Here is an 18,294-nt window from a genome sequence, read left to right on the forward strand (position 1 = left end):
AAAGTCTCCCTCAAATTGCTGTCCACTGTGGGTTTTTCAATGCACCCTGTTTTCTCTGTCTTCTAGGTCCCAGTACTGCAAAAACACATGTGCAAATTTACCAGTGTTGCCAATCGTTGTGATTTTGGTTTGAGTCGTGTGATTAAAGCCCCAGCTGCTAGAATCAAGAGATTGCAAGGGATCTCAACTTGAATTTTTTTTAAAAGTTTGTAGCCCTTCTAGTTGCAGAGAAAACCCTGAAAAGGTGAAATGAGTGCATCCTAAAACTGAGAAATGAGACGGCAAATAAAAAGAATCTAACACTTATTTTTAAAATCTCATGATTTTTAAACCAGTCTCATGATTTTTGTGACTTGACTCATGATTTCTGAATGCTTGGGTTTGGCAGCATTGATTTACTCATATTAGCAGTCCCCATTATAGTGGAATTACTGCATGAGTATATTTATACCATATGCATCTGTGTTTGCAGGATCAGGACCTTAGATCAAAAAAATTTTTAGACGGAAACTGTCTTCATTTTGTGTTTCATACAGTGCTGAGCATGCTGTTGGTCTTATGTCCTTGTCCTAATTTCCCCTTCTCTAAGTTTTGTGCAGTGTGCCAGTGGGTGCGCGCCACCCCAGAGGTAGTTAGCTGCATCTCACTGATGGGTATGTCTATACAGTTGTAGGACCACTCCCTGCTATGATCCCTTGATCCTGCACCAGCAATGTACAGTGGCCATGAGTGGGCAAAGACCTTAGGAGAATTCTCCCAGCAAAAGGCCCGGATTAGTGGCTCTATGTTGCACCCCTTTAAAACCGCTTGCATAGGGGCATGTGATCTGTCAATTTAGTGCTGCAAAATAGCTCATAGGCCGCCAGGTGACTTATTCCATGAGCCATACCGGCATTTCAAACAGCCCAGAAACTGGAATGGGTAAAGGTTGCTTAAAGCCATGTTTGCCTCTCCTCCTCTGCTGCATCTCCTAAAAGGCACCACACTGAATCCTGTCCCATTTTCTTTCTCCCTAGGCTAGGGAGCAAACCTGAGGCAGCACACTCAGCTCCTTCTGGCTGAGAACAACTATAATACAGGATTCCCTTGATAGCCTGGCAATGTAGTCAGAGGTGAATTAAGATTTACTGGGACTCTGAGCACAAAGAACATTTGCCCCACCCACCATGGGGCCCTGCCAGGGCCGGCTCTAGGTTTTTTGCCACCCCAAGCAAAAAAATGTTTGGCTGCCCCCCACCCCAGCCCTGGGCTCTCACCCCCCACCGCACCCCTTGCCACCCCAGCGCTGGGCTCTCCCCCGGTGCTGGCAGGGTCAGGATAAGCAGCAGGGCTACCAGGCCATGCCTCAGCTCAGGGTCCCTCCAGCCAGGACCGGCCGGGACCCAGGAGGACAGAGCCAGGGGACTGCCCCAGCAGGAGGCTGAGGAGCCGGGGCAGGGTAGCCCCAGAGGGAGTGGAACCCGGAGAGTGGGACGCAGGCCCCGCATGACAGCACCCCGCCCTCTATGACCCCGGTGCTGCTGCTGCTTCAGGCCATCCTGCCGCAGTCCCTGGGCGGCTCAGGCTGCTTCGCCCAGCCCCGGCTGTGGCGCTGGGGTGCAGCCGCCCTGCAGCACCTACAGGCGGCTCCGTGTGCCCCGCGGGGCAGCCCCCAGCCCAATAGTCCCCCGCTCGGAGCCTGCCCGGCCCAGCCACAAGGTGTGGGCGCTGCTCCCCCACGGCATGAACCGCAGCAGCCCCAGGGCATCCCCCACGCATGACGTGCTGCTGCTGCCAGGGCCAGCTCTAGGCTCTTGCCACCCGAAACAAAACAAAACAAAAACAAACAAAAAAAGATGGCCGGAATGCTGCCCCTGAAAATGTGCTGCCCCAAGCACGTCCTTGGTTTGCTGGTGCCTAGAGCCGGCCCTGGTGCAGACGTATCTTCTAATTTATCAGCTGAACAATCTTTCAAAGTACAAATAAAAACCGTATTTGACACCATAATAGTTGAGTTAAATTGAAGATATGAAACTTTAAATGAGATAACTTCTGATTTCGATTTTCTTTCGGGTGATTCGCTTGTTAAAACTACTAATCTTCAAAGAGCAGCAGTGGATTTAAGTCTCAAATATGACGATTTGAATGCCTCAGAAATTTTGTCAGAGATTCAGAGTTTTAAACATCAGGTGTTAGCGTTGTTTCCAAACATTTCATGCACAACTAGTTTGGACCTTCTCCAGTTAATTCATTAATATAATTTGGCCGAATCTTATCCAAATTTAAAAATTGCATTAAGAATATTTCTCTGCTTGCCAGTAACTATGGCTTCTTGCAAAAGAAGCTTCAGTAAACTCAAATTAATTAAAAACTACCTTTGAGCAACCACGGGTCAGGAGAGATTAACAAATATGTCCATCTTGTCAATAGAACATGAAGTAGTTAATAATATTAATTTTGATGCAATTATCGATGAATTTGCTTCATTAAAAGTGTGAAAAGTACAATTTTGAAAAATAATCGTTAATCGCATCTGAGATGGTTCTACAGCTAAATTTTATTTGTGATTATTTAAATAGTATGTTGCATGCACTATGATGCACACCTTATATGTATTAGTTGATTTTGTACGCGGAACTTATGATTAAAATAAATAAACGTTCTATTATCATTATTATTCTTGCTATTTATGTATTTTTCTTTTTCTTACAAAGTAACTACTATGAAATTATATGGACGGGGGAGGGCGCAATTTTATATTTTTGCCTCGGGAGCTAGTTACGGGTCTGGGCTGGGGACTGCTCTTGGGCCCCCTGCCTGACTCCAGCTTCTGGCCTGACCAGCGGCAGAGGCTTGGGGGGAAGAGGAGGAGCAGGGAGTGGGGCCCTTGGGGAAGCAGGGGGCAGGGGTAAGAGTAGGACTAGGGATGTGGGGACACAGTTCTGGTGCCAGTGGCCCTCTCACCTTTACACAGGTTCCAGCGCTCCTGCGAGAGACCCAAGATTGGTCAGAGCCCCTGGGCACGGGCCCCATGGACCCATGCATTAATCTGCCATTGAATGTAGTTGTAGCAAAAGGTGCAGTAGTCTAATATTGCAGAAGAGTCACTGTTAAAGGACATGAGGCACTCCTTTCTCTGCTGGGGTTGTGTGTTGCCTCAGCTGCTCTCCTTGCAGATCCTAGGGATAAAAGGGCAGGCTAAGACATCAAACTGGGGTGTCTCTCAGACCCTTGAAGAGCATTACCACTAAGCAACTATGTGTATTGCTCTGCAACGCAAATCTGTCCTGTTTATGTGCAGAGGAGAGGGCAATAGGATGAATTTGTTGCAAGCACAAAATAAGTGATTTCATGTGTAACTGCAGTGACATTTATATGTTCATAATAAATATATCCCTAGATGCACTGATCACACATTTAAATATATTTTAACTGGATGCTTTAGAAATATTTAAATATCCAATAAAGAGAAGGCAGGGCTAGGCAGTGGGTGGACCAAGTTTAGAAATACTTAGAATTGCAATTATATACAGTAAATAGAAACATATTTCAAACTCTTTTTCTCTTATAATTTCCTCCCTCCCCAAAAGATGTCTGGCACATTTGGGGTGCTCTGCATATTTCTTTTCCGATGCATATCCCTACAATTTATGAATTAAAAACTTTAGCAATCTGAACTAGTAAATCATGTTTATAGAACATGCAACAACAAATGTCCCAACAAATGTCCCAATCTTGTGACCATTTACTAACGTTATCCACATTATCCCTCTGAAATCAGTGGGCCTATGCACAGGAGTACAGTTAAGAACATGTGTAACTTTTTGCAGATTCAGGACCAGGATGAGGAATTTAGTGATGCTATTTGACAGTTAAAAAAGGAAGGACTTTTTTATTTTTTGGTTGGAGTTTGCACGTTTGGTCTTTAACAGACAGAATTTTTTATAGCTGAGCTGGTGGTGATGAGTGAGAGTTATGTGAATCTGGAAGTGCCAATTGTATATTCAGTACAAACATAATCTCTCCAGCTGCATGCCTAAAATGTGTACTGGTATATCAGGAACTATTTATTTCCTATCATGTTCTCTTGTAGTCTCTGTGAGCACAAATTAGGATACACTAGAATACGGATGTAGCTTTTTTTCTCTTGAAGAACTTCATTTTTTTTTATGTAAGCCATTGCACATGCTTCCCTTCTACATCTTTTGTAAATAAATATTATACACAGTATATTTGATGAAGGTCCCAGTCCTGCAAACACTTATGGGGTTATTAACAGGCGGGAAGTTAAGACAGTGTGTAAATAATCTCAGGATGGGGGTGTAAGTGACTGTTCAGGAATTTTTTTTTATTAGTATGTGGTTACTCTGTGCATTACATCATTGGGATAGATACTACACAGCTCCATATTAAGACTATTAATATTAGACTACTGCACCTTTTGCATCTGAGAACATGTGGCCACCAGACATGAGCTCTACTGGTTGCCCCAAATGGCTGGAGAGATAACAAGTATTGATTCTGCTACACACTATGACAGTAGACGTGACAGCAAAACACTATAGTCACAGTCAAGATACTTTTTATAATTTCAAAAATAATTTTTGGTCACAGTCTTTAATTTTACTTTCTAGCATCCAACGATGATTAGTTTCCTTGCAGGTTCATTATTGTAGGGTTGCTTATAATGGAGTCTGGTATCAACTTTTTCAGCAATAAAAGTATTGATTGTAGTATTAGTTTGGTGAGGAAAATGCTTAAAAAGAATTACGTGGAGAGTGCAAATATATAGAAAAATGGTAGGCCAAAAGTATGGGCCACCCAGCTTTCCCAGTGTCCGTGAAAGGGGAAGAAAAATGTCCACAAGTAACAAACAGAACATAGGACATCTTCATTTCAAGTCTATTATAAATTAACATGATAAAAATATCAATTACAGTAATTACAGAGTATGGTCTGGAGCCCCGTTGTGCTAGGTACTGTACAAACACAAACTAAGAGCTGCCCTGCCCCGAAGAGCTTACAGTCTGAGTAAGCAAGGCTGACAAAGTGTAAGGGAAAAGGTATCTAATGCACAGGCGGAGCAGAGGGATCAGTGCAGTGGCAGCAAATGTAATGTTAGCTCTGTGATTGTGTTTGTTATTTAAATCCTTTCAGTGCGGCTATGCTGGGAGGAGGGCAAGAATTAGCTAGATGGAAAGACAAAGAAAGGGAGGGCCTGGGAGGTGTTAGAGACAGTGAAGTGGGAGCTGGAAGGGATTGGAGCAAATAGCTAATCAGTAAAGGGGATGGAAAGTCCTAAGTGAAAACTGCAGAAGACAACAATATTTTGCACTTCTGTGATATCTTCCATCCAAGAATATCATAAAGTGTTACCATGAATTAGGACTTGCGGTAGGTAAAAATTATTTTGCTCATTTTATATATGGCACAAAGAAATAAAGGGCTAGATTCACAAAAAGATTTAGGCACCTAACTGACACTTTAGGTGCCTTGATGCCAGAATCAGGCCCCACTGGGATTCACAAAACCTCCACTCAGCTGCTGCCCAACTTTCTAGACACCTAAAATCACTTGGCACTTATATTTTTGCAGTAAGCGTTCCCTAAGCACCTATGGCTATGTCTACACTGCAGGTGGGAGTGAGCCTCCCAGGCGACTGGTGCTAGTGGGGCTTGAGCTAGTGCACGAAAAATAGCAGTGTGGATGTTACAGCTCAGGCTCTCGGGGTCACCTGGCCCCCCTAGGCTTGAGAGCCCAGATTCTAGCCCCAGCCGCAATATCCACACTGCTATTTTGCTATTGCTGTTAAGCAAGTGCAAAGAAGCATTCATCAAGTTCCATTCTGGCACTGAAAAACAGTGAAAGAAAAGGAAGAGCAAAATACTATATAGCCAACCCCTACACTGTCCCAGCTCTTGCTATTTTATCACAAGTCTTGTAATATTGGATGTTTTTCTGAAAGCCCTAGATCCTAGAGTGAGGTGAACACATCAGACACAATGTAAACTGAGATTCTATCTCAGTCTAGCCCTCATGGTTGTGAAGATAACTTGAAAGCGTGAACCCTAGAGGTTCATAAGTCAGAAGGAAAATAAAAAGAACTAAAAAAATGTATTCTTTTACAGAGGTCATGCTTTTGGGAGGCCTGACTTATGATTTTTGAACGTTTTAACCCCAATTGTCATTCTATGAATATGAACTGCCTGTGTTGTTCTCCAGCTAGTACAACCTACCATCTGCTTCTGTCCCCAAGTGAGTGATCACACATAGCCCTCTCTGCCACTAAGGGCTAGTGTACACTAGGAGGGGGATCGATCTAAGATATGTAACTTCAACTACGTGAATAGCGTAGCTGAAGTCGAAGTACCTTAGATCGAATTACTTACCATCCTCACGGCGCGGGATCGACGTCCGCAGCTCCCCACGTCGACTCCGCTACCGCCGTTCACGTTGGTGGAGTTCCGGAGTCGACAGGAGCGCGTTCGGGGATCAATATATCGCGTCTAGATGAGACGCGATATATCGATCCCCAAGAAATCGATTGCTACCCGCCGATACGGCCGGTAGTGAAGACGTACCCTAAGTCAGCACTGGAAAACTTACTCCTACAGTTTAAAAATGTAATGAGATGGCAGGAAGGAAGGAAGATGAGGAAGGATGTGTTAAAGGCACTGGACTGACTAAGCAAATCTAGGTGCAGTTCTCAGGTCTGCCACAGACTTCCAGCATGACACTGGGCAAATCATAGAATCTCTCTCTGCCTCAGTTTCTTATATGTAAAATGGAGATAATACTTCACTACCTCCCAAGGGGCTTAAGGATACATTAATTAATGACTCTGAGCCACTCATTTGGGAGCCATATAAGTGCATAGAGAGAATGAGCAGGACAATATTTGGAGGGAAGGAGTTAATGAAGGCTCCTGCGTGCCAGCCTTTGAGATTAAAAAAGGAATCAAACTGAACAGTTGGTGTAGGTATAAAGAGATTTTTGATGCTTTCAGTAGCAGCTGAACTGCATATACAGTACCATACTCGTGTGTGTGTGTGTGTGTGTGTGTGTGTGTGTGTGTGTGTGTGTTTAAACTGTCAGTCAAACAAACAAATCTGACATTCTAGCATTACTGAGAAAAATAAATAAGTATTATAGAAATAAATATCCAGATCTCAGAAATCTGAGGGCCAGATTATTGGGTTGTTACTCATCCTTTTAAGCACTTACTCCTGCAAGTAGTCCCACTTTAGTCAATCAGACTAGTCACATAAGTGCTCACCAATGAGAGGAAGTGCTCCACAATCTGGCCCTAAACCAGAATGAGGTTTTTACCTGGATTACTTATCTACTTTTATGCTCCCCATTACCCTAGTAGCTGAGCCCTCCCAGTCTTTAGTGTATTTATCCTCACAACTTCCCTGTGGAGTAGGGAAGTGTTGTTAGCCCCACATGCAGCTGCACAGGCACAGAGACTTACCCAAGATCACACAGGAAGTCTGTGGCAAAGCAGGGAATTGAATCGAGGTCTCCCAAGCCCTTGGCTAGTGCCCTAATCTCTGGAACCATACTTGGGATATGGAAAATACTGAATAAGTGTACATATAATTGCACTTATACTTGTGAGTTTGCATTATGATCTTCTGTAGCATTTTTGAAAGATTTGCTCGGGTCACAGGATGAGTTGATGGTTTCCTGGCTTAGAGCATCTAATTCCTGATTCAAATCCTTGAATTTTCTGTTTATTGAAACTTCCTTTTAAGGAGCTCTCTTGTGAAGTACATATCACTGAGCATGTTCTTTCCATCAATTCTGCACAAAAGAAATCTAGACAAGGGTATTCCATGCTTGGCTGGCTAGCATTGCTCTTCTTGGGATGCAGGTCCAGTTTGGCAGAGAAAAGAAAGCTAGCAGCTGATCTCCATTACAATCACTTGAAGGTATTGCTGAGATTAGTGAAAACACTGAGGGCTCTCGGGACTAGCAAACCTTTTAGCCTTGTAAAAGTAGCACAGACACATTGAAAATTCTCTGTTTTGATGAGAAAAGCCTAACATTCTTGAGGCTTATTATCCAACAGCTGCATGAAGAAAAAATGCATAGCTATTGCAAGATTCTGTCTGTACCAGTGTATCCCTTTCTCACCAAAGAACAAAGTTCCACTCTTGATTTTAATTAATAAAAAACCCTTTACTTTCCAAGAGGCTTGTGTTTGTTGTGAATTGGTTATTTTAAATTGGACAGTTTGAAGAAAGGATTCGAACAGCAGATTATTACTTGAGAAAACTATAGCATTCTTGTCTAATTGAGGCATACAAAAGGATGGTTATTGAGCCAATATAGACTTTCTTATTAAAAAACTACACATCCTGTGCCCTAATACCAAACAATCTACCTCTGTAGCAATAGGTCATAGAATACAGGTTACAAATGGGTGGTTACAAATGAGTGGTAATGACAACCTCTATCTCTGTGCCTGTCAAGGGTTCTTTCTCTCCTTCACAGTTCATAGCAGGCTTCTCCAGAAAGAGCAGCATTGTCTGGTCTCCTACAAAGCTGTGTCTTCTCTTGGCAAGTACTACCCAATCTATGGAACTTCATCTCTCTTCTTTTCCTCCTAGTGCTTGGCAAGTACCATCTTTTCCCAAGTGCCATCTCCAGCCTTGTCTTCACTGCTGAGAGAGAGTATTTTTAACCTTAAGGGAGTAATTAATGTTCATGAACTATCCCAAGGTAAAAATACTATGAAGACAAGGCACTTTAGATTTATCATGAAGTAAACTAGGCAAGGTCAACACCATTCCTCCGCTCCCTGCCCCCCCCCAAAAGAGCTGATCTCACTTAGGGCACTTTATCTTTGCCACAAAGTAAACTATCTCAGTGGTTTTCAACCTGTTTTCATTTGCAGATCCCTGAACATTTTCAAATGGAGATGCAAATCCCTTTGGAAATCTTACACATAGTTTGTGGGCCCCCTCCCGGGGGTCGGCGGACCACAGGTTGAAAACCAGTGCTCTTTGGTAACTACAACTTTTCACAGATCTCTTAAACATGGTCTGTGGACTCTCAGGGGTCCGCAGACCTCAGGTTGAAAACCACTGCCCTATCTTCACTGTATTTTTATTTTAGGATAGCTCATGTGCATTAGTTACCCCAAGGTAAAATATATACCTTTTTCAGCACCGAAGACTAGGCCTTCAGTTCATGTGCTTGAAACATTGCTGAACTTCTTCCTTATCCTCACCCTTTCTGGGTTGGGAGGGTGGGTGGGTGGGTGGGGTGATTTGCTTTTATAGAAAACCTGACATTAGCCATGTTGCATAGTACCCTATTTGTGCAAGTAGTATCATGGATCTCGGTAGGACTACTTGCTAGTGTAAGGCACTACTCTGCATTAGTGAAGGCAGAATTAGACCCAGAACCCCTAAATGTCATGACAATATTAATATACAAGATATGGTGCCTCCTCGCCATGAGTCATTGGGGGAAAACTACAGAGAGGAGCCAGCCAGAGACTCCAACCAATAGGACCAGAAGCAGCCAAAGCAGGGACCATCAGACATTTAGAGAACTTCCTACAGTTTTCACGGGACTTTCTCTGCCCTTTGTTGATTGGCTGTTTGCGCCAACCCGCTCCCTCCTCCAGTCTTTTCACTTCAGTGTCGCTCCACACCTGTCCTTCATACCCTCTTCTCTCCCCTTCCCTTTCCCCCCTTCCATTTAGTTGATTCCTTCCCAAGCAATCTCCTCCCCTTCCCCTCCCCCGAAAAAAATCACAGAACTAATGAGTTTTGTAGTAACATGAGGCCCTGAAACATAAACTTTTGTGTCAGAGGCCTAGTCTGAGGCCTGAAGCCTGCAGAAGCCTGAACCAAAGTACTTCCAGGCATTGCTAAGCAAAAGCTGGGCTGTGAGCCAGAGGCAGGCCCCACTCACAGAAGTGGCGAGAAGAGGAACTTGTGCCAAGATGACATCAGGACACTCCACAGACATAACAAGGAACAGGCAGGTGCATCTTAAAGACAGGACAGCATGATGGATAGATCTGTTTGTCTGGAACAACATGATCAAAGGGGAGACAGCACCCTAATGAGCCAAAGGGCTGTACCTCAATACATCAGTAGGGATGAGTAATCTGTCCTGTAACTATATAAAAGTAGGTCCCGGAGTGCGCATCTTTGGCCAGCCTAGGGGGCAGTGGAAAGTCCCGCCACTGACTGAGCTGTGTCCACTGCCAGGGGGCACAAATTCATAGTATGTCCTGTAGAGTCTATAGGAAACTATTACTGTGCTTCGTTGATAATAAACCTGGCTCGAGGTCTTTTGTACCTTACTAGAGTCTGTGGTCTTTGGGGGTTCTCTTGGGGTTTGCTGTGTCAGTTCTCTGCGCAGAGCCGGAGCAGCACACAGAGGGAACACGCACACAGCTGACTGTTATCGTCATTGAACAAGAGCAGAGCACCACACCAGTAGCTACTGACAAGAAGTTTGTTTTGCTTGTGTGTTTTACCCCTTCCCCATTCTGTGTCCATCTTATCTATTTAGATTATAAGCTCTTTGGGGCAGATCATCTACAACTCTCTTTTATACAGCACCTAGCACAATGGGGCCCCATGAACAGTTGGCCTGAGGCACTTCTGAAATAAACATGATTAATAAGTTTGACATGGTGCATACATAGGCCAATTCCTGTGACTTTAACTAGTCAATGGAAAACTATAAGCATATAACTCAGTTTTATTAATGATTATCCCCCCTCTTGAACTAACTTCCTATTTCTTTCAGTAGCTAAATTGTAACAAAGAACAATAGAATACTCCCTAGATAGCATAGGACATACAGTACTTTATTAATTTTCACTGCACAGTATTAAGAAAACACATTTCACAAAAATAGGAAGTCAATACAAGCCACTAACATATACGAAAAGAACCTGAAGCATCAGGAAAAGTGGCCTTCTAACTTTGGAGGTCTCTTTTGAAAACATCACACTGGATGTAGACTTCTACTTGAATGATCGTATGGGGTACTGTGACTAGTGTAATTTCACTGTGATTAATGTAGGGGTGCCCAGTGATGAATATGGATCTGTATGCCAAACTGTGTTTTAGACATAGGATTCCTGAGGTGGTGGTGGAATGTCAAGTGGAGTAGAGGGTTTCAGCACATTCCTCCATAGACACAAGACCTGTGACTGGGACCCATTGAGGCTGAACAGGTCTCACTGCCAAAAAGTGGAGCAAACATCATAGGGATGTGTTCTTGTTCCATTTGCTAAATAAACCTGCTTGTTTTAAGAATTGTTCCTCACTGTATGGCACTGGTCACGAGCTCCTCAAGAGAAGATACACTGATGTCCAGTTGGACCCGCACTATGATAAGCAGTTGGAATACATAGGATGCTGTACGCAGATCCCAGCCTAAGAGAGAGAAAATTGCGAAATTCCACCCCAAAAGTGGTAAGGTCACAAGGTCTAACATCCAAGAGAGTATACTCAGAGAGACCAGAAAGCGGGGGAGAGGTGCAAGCAACCCCACAGCTGTGAGCCAAAGTCCATTGGACTCAAGCCCTATAGCTGTAAAATCATTAGTGTTGGACAGCACCTTTATTCCTCTGTCATTCACTACTGTACATGAGGTATGAAAGATGGTCTAGTGGATAGGTCCTTTGCCTAGTGTTTAAGAGATCTGGGTTCAAACCCCACTCAGCTACAGACTCCTGAGACTTTGGGCAAGAGACTCAGCCTGTGCCTCAGTTCCCCCTCTGTAAAGTGAGGAAAATACTTCCTTTACTTCACAGAGATATTATGAGACTAAAAATCAATAACTGTGATGCCCTAGTAGAGTGATGACTAAAACTGATTACAGCATTTTCATTTAGGGTCATGTAAATTCTACATTTCTAGAAGTATTTAAGTAAATTCTGCATTTGTGAAATTCCCCGTTCCAAGTCTATGTAGTACAGGCAAAAATTACAGTGTGATAAAAATATCAAAATGTCAGTGGAGTCTAGGGTACATATGAATGTACTTCACTCTGGTTTCCAGTTGCTGAGGGACTTTGTAACCAATGCTATTGTTATATTTAACTTCTGAAACACTTCAGTAGGCATAGTATAATGCAACTTTTTGTTTTGCCTGCTTCCTTTTTTTTGATCCCTGATTTCTAGAGTGGTTTAAGTATATTTGACACTAGCAGTTGCTTTGACCATGATAATTTGGATTTAAGTCAGCTGTTCATCAGCAATTTCGGTGGTGAGTCAAATTCTTGGATAGGAACATTTCTATTACTAGATACTGATTTTATATATATCGTTTGTCTCCCTCAACAGTCTTTTAAGTCTGTATTGTATTCTTATACCCAGGCAAATAGTTTTGCTATCTGTGTGATACAGTAATATCTGAATTCACATTCTTTGATAAGCGAGACGTTTTTTATTATGGTATGTGACCAATAATAGCTGGGGATTTGGTGTACATGTATGGTAAACATAAATGCTAGGCTGCCCTCTAGGCTTTAATTGAATCAGCTAGCTATTGTTAAATGTATACATTGCCTTGTCTACCCTAGACTTTCAGAACATATTAGTTAGAACTTGTTAGCTAAAGGGAGGGGTAACACCATCAAAAAAATCTTAACTGACTTCAATAGGATCTTAAGCAAGTGAAAAATTGTTTCAATAAGCTCAAAGCTAGTTTTGTACAGCACTCATTTTGTATATACTTTGTGTGGGGGGAGGGAGGGAAGCAACATGTCAAACATAAAATACTCAAAAGCACCACTTCATTGTAAGAAATGTAACAGAATCAAAGGTTTACATTTAAATTTATTTTTTATCCGCATTTTACAGTTGAAATGAGTGAAGAATTGGTTTGAAATTGTACTGATGTGCATTTCTAGCAAGCCTAACCCTTACACTAACTTCTATGTGAGTGATTTATTTTCAATACAGATGGAAGTGTTGGTTTAGCATGAAAATACAATTCAAATATTAGAGTATCTAAGAGGATGCTGGGGATATGGAAGTCCGGGGGGAGGTTGGTCATGAACACCTGGCTTCCTTGATCCCTGTAGTAGCAGATATAAATAGATAAGACAGAATGTAATTGTGTGGTATAAACCAAGATCAATATGTTTATCCTTGATACTTCTCTCTCAAAGGATCTAGGAAACAAGGATCCTTGTCTTTGATTCATGTTAGCTAATGCAAGATTGGTGGTGGTTATAAATTTCAATCATCATGATTTAAGAACGAGGTTCTCTGATTTTGTAGGTAGCAACAAAATCAGTCTGGATGACACTACCAGACTTGTTTTGGCAAATAGTCAATAAGCCAGGAAATCAAGGTAGAGGTAAGGCAAGGAGGAAGTTGTAGCTGTGGTGTTTGCAGCCAACTAATGTGCAGCAAGTCTCTTTCCACCGAACTGGACTAATTAAAATATGTCTATTTTGTATGTGAGCTCTGGAATGGAGTTAAGAAGAAATTACTAGAGTACAGCTCTCCCTGTTGCACAGCAGCATCCTGATGTGAACTGATGAAATTCTGTGCTATAGCAGAATTGGAGGTTGCATGGCTGATGACACTTATCAAGTACAATTTCTACACAATGGTGAGTCTCCTGAGTTGGTTGAGCATTTCATGGTCACCCTACTGATTATGAGATTATCTCATGCAGTTGTGGGACCAGCTCATGTAGCTGGTCCTAGTTGGGATTAGTGGCCTGTTTTTGATGGCCTATGAAATGGGAGCCTAAGAATGTTCAAAGGAATCTCTGAGAGAATACTGTTCATGTGACAGGCCATTCTGTTAATGAATTTGATAGGAATTTTGTCCCCAGCCATTGATAAACGTGATTTCTTAGTTTCCTCTTCCTCATCTTCAGCCTCACAGTTCACATTGTTTTTGGATGACCTGTGACATTAAAGTGGAGAACAATTGACAGAAGTCATGTGCCATATCTGACCAACTGCCTCCTGCACAACCCTGGCATGGGAGTTCAAACCATCTTTATGATATAAAGAAGAGTTTCTTTTCCCCACCATAGTATCTTCAAAATCCAAATGAGCAGATTTATATCAAGTAATAGATAGCCTTGTTAATCTATACTGCCTCAACCCCATGGCTGGTTTGAGATCGCTACAACTGAGGAAATTTCATATTAGTTTACAGATAAGATTGCGTGGAAGAAGTCTGAATGTTCTGTGTCTATGAGAGAAGCTATATAGGGAGGGGATAAATGCTATGTGTTCCCTATGTGAGTTGCCTAGTTGTCCTCTGAGGACTGGACAAACTTTGTGATACAACCTGTTTTTTGGATCCTTGTACCCCATGTCTGGTAAAGGCCAGAAGGGAGGATCTGGGCTACTGTTGGGTGAGATTGTCAAAGTGCCTTTTAGAGAAGGCAGACTGTCAGCTTCCCTTCATTGTTCATACAATCATAGAAATTTAGGGCTGGCAGGGACCTCGAGAAGTCATCCAATCCAGACCCCAGCGCTGTGTCAGGAGCAAGTAAACGTATACCATCCCTGTCAGGTGTTTGTCCAACTGGTCTTTAAAAACTTCCAATGATGGGGACTCCATGACCTCCCTTGGAAGCCTATTCCAGAACTTAACTACCCTTATAGGTAGAAATTTTAACACGAGCAAAACTACGTATTTTTCCCTAGTCTAGTTGCTGGAAACAGCTGAACTATTTTATCCAAACTTTCAGAAACAATCAGCTTAAGTAAGAACATCTGACAGAAAATTTCAACCAGGATGCTTACAGCTTTGCAAAAACTGAATCAATCTAAAATAGTCTTCTAATGGGAAGTATTAGGCAACCTTAACTACAGGTGTCACTACCTGTGCCACCAAAAATTAAATATGGTGTTTGAGATCTAGAGCTAAATTATTCCTTGACATAAAAAGCAAGTAGCTCCACTACAGTCATATGATTCTGTGGTGTGTGAATCAGAGCAAAATGTGTGTCATGAACTAGAGAGAAGCTTGAACCTTTACATTAGGAAAAGCCCCAGATTCAACTCCCCCAAACTTTGAGTACGTTCAGATTTTAGACTAGAGCTGCCCTTTTTGGCTGCCCTTACCTGTATAACTAGACAAACCAAAACCCTGAATCCAAATAACCCCACATTTTGATTAAAAATGAATCACAAACTGGACTCCTGTCTGTGATGGATAGATATATGTCTGCATGAGTCTGTATCAAATTGTCCTTCATTTGACATTGTCACCATCACTTTGAAGAATGTGACTTGTACTGTGAGTGTGTAGCTATGACTACCTAGTGAAGGTAAAGACAGGCCAACGCAGCTCATTGCAATGCTGGACACCTCTCCCTGAAGCAACTAAACCAAGAAGTCATCAGCAGTGCTTGTCACAACAACATGTTTGCTAAAGTGTGGCCAGGCTAAAGGAAACTGGTTCTCCCAATTTGTCTCCAAAGGGGCTAGGACTTCAACTTCAGAGCCTCAGTCAAGTTAGTCAGTGGATCACATGACAAATGGGACTGAAGCAATATTTAAAAACAAGTTCTGTGTTAGATCCCTCTCTCTCTCGTTGGCCAACAACAGAAGAGTGCAGGAGGCAGAGGTCAGGAGGGGCCTACTCACCTTCAACAGCAACTGGGCCTGAACACTTAAAGTAGGGATGAGCATAGATTCGGGGAGTGGGGGAGGGAGGAGCATATAGGTTATTCTTGTTTTCCTAAACATCTATAATTCTTATATTCTTTGAGAGTGAAGATTACTGAGAATTTGGAAACACCTTTGTGGAGCCTGTGTTCCTTACTTGTTCCTGACACGCGGTCCCCAAGGAGTTGAACGATAAACTAGAGCACCCAACGAGATTAAACTTGATGGATGGGCATAAGCGACTAGAGAGGGTTGGGATGTCAGAGCACTGGTTTGAGGGTCTAGCGCAGTTGGAGTGCAGAGTCTCACATCCCAAGGAAGGGTGTCAGACAGGAGGTCTGCACCCAGGAGTGCCCCTTAGAGGCCCAGATTTAGAAACAGTGACTGAATGCTTCCTAGCCCCTGCTGGTTTTGAGGCACATGTGATCCAAAGGTTAGCTCCAATAATAATAGACTGGTGACCATCCCCTAGTGCAGTGTTTCCCAAACATGGGACGCCACTTGGCCTGGAGCAGCGAACTGCGGCCAGTGGGAGCCGTGATCAGTGGAACCTGCGGACGGGGCAGGTAAACAAACCGGCCCGGCCCGCCAGGGGCTTTCTCTACACAAGTGGCATCTCAGTCAGGTCTGTAACAAGGTCCTTCTCTAATAAAGAAATATTTTTCCCCATATAGGATACAGCAATTTTTAGTATTGTGAATTCATAAGAACTTATTCAATTCTGCAGTAAGACACTAATAAAATCTAAACACCACTTAAAAAGTCAGTGTTGTTTGTCATATCACATGAAACCTAGGAACCCATTATATAAGTGTTAGATGATACAATACAATGCCTTGAAGTAACAATACCAGTACGTCATCTAAAAAGGTACTGAAGAAATAGAAAAGTTCAGGTATAACAGTCACATTCTGACAACCCATTAAATATTATAATGCTATACACTGGTCTGGCAGACAAGTAGATAGGTCTCCCATTTCCTAGATCACTAGGAACTGGGAATCCTGTGGAGACAGCATGCTTCGTCAAGGTGGGATGGTGAAAGGCAGCAAGAAGAAATAATGACCTAATTTGTAAAGTGCTTTAATATCTACTGATGAAAAGCACTATATTTGACTAGATATTACATTATCATTTTGCTCCCATACAGCCTTACATAGCACACTTGAGATTGGATCTGATGGGTTTCCAAAAGATCTGAATCTAACTTTCCTACAATTTTGATGGTTGGCGTGACATCCGGGTTTAGGTGAAGGGAGAAATTAAGGGGAAAAGGAAGATCACAGAGAATTCTCAAAGATCCTGATGTACTCCCAAAAAAAAAAATTCAAAGATTCTTCTTCACATATTAAGTCTATTATGAATTTTCCCTGTATTATCTTTCCCACTATTGCTGGCTATGAATGCATTTATGCAGAAACAGAATACTTTAGCCTTCTCCTCCTGTTATCCCATTCAGGGAGACCACAGTCTAGTGCATGGATCAGCAACCTTGGCGGGCTGGGACAGGCCGGTTTGTTTACTTGCCGCGTCCACAGGTTCAGCCGATCGCAGCTCCCACTTGGCCCGCGCCGCTTCCTGCAGCCCCCATTGGCCAGTGGGAGCCACGATCAGCCGAACCTGTGGACACGAACGACAGGTAAACAAACCGGCCCGGCCCGCCAGGGTGCTTACCCTGGTGGACCACGTGCCAAAGGTTGCCGCTCCCTGGTCTAGTGTTAGTGATGGTCATGCTGGCAGACCAGGTGCCAGCTCATGCCAAGGCCCTGGGCCTCACTGAACACTTACGAATGCATAGCTGAAAACCAGATGTAAAAATGTGTTTACACCTTATGAATGGCTTGTAGGATGCTGCATGTGTTAGTCTCACTTATCTGTACACCATGTTATACAGCGATAGCAAATGTTTGCATTGTAAACCTCTGCATTGTAAACCTTGTGTAACTCACTAAACAGAGAAGCATCAATTAAAGTGCTGGTCCTCCACAAAGTAGGCCCACTGAAAGCAAATGAGCCATTATGAAGCAAGTATCAGAGGGGTAGCCGTGTTAGTCTGGTTCTGTAGAAGCAGCAAAGAATCCTGTGGCACCTTATAGACTAACAGATGTTTTGCAAGCATGAAGCATTATGAAGCAAGACAAGGACAGAGACCTTGTTGATTGCATTCCTCAACCCCTCCAGAGACTTGCTCATGAATTCATCCCATCAGCTTGGACTCTGGGGTGAAGTGATAAAAATCCCTGACAAGGAGAAACTGAGGGTTTTTTGCCGCTTGGACTCTAAAGGAGCAAGAATCACTAAACATAAGCTAAAGTCCCCCACATGTTTTGCCTGGGTTAGCCCCAAAGGAAGTATAGCATCTGTGTGTGATAGAAGTTTCTATTATCTTTTGAAACTCAAGACTGATACTCATTTGTGTGTGTATGTTTACCTACTTTAATCTTGTAAATAACTCTCATTTCTTTTCTCTAGTTAATTAACTAGTTTGTTACAGGATTGTCTACAAGCATTGTCTTTGGTTATAGATCTGAGTACAATTGACCTGGGGTAAGTGACTGGTCCTTTGAGACGGGGAGTAACCTGAATATTGTTGTCATTTATGGTGTAAAGTGACCATCTATCACAAAGTCAAGCTTGCCGGGGCGGCAGGATAAACTGGAGTGCCCAAGGGGACTGTCTGTAACTCCA

This window comes from Mauremys reevesii, linkage group 1, assembly GCF_016161935.1.
Source record: "Mauremys reevesii isolate NIE-2019 linkage group 1, ASM1616193v1, whole genome shotgun sequence".
Classification (NCBI taxonomy): domain Eukaryota; kingdom Metazoa; phylum Chordata; order Testudines; family Geoemydidae; genus Mauremys; species Mauremys reevesii.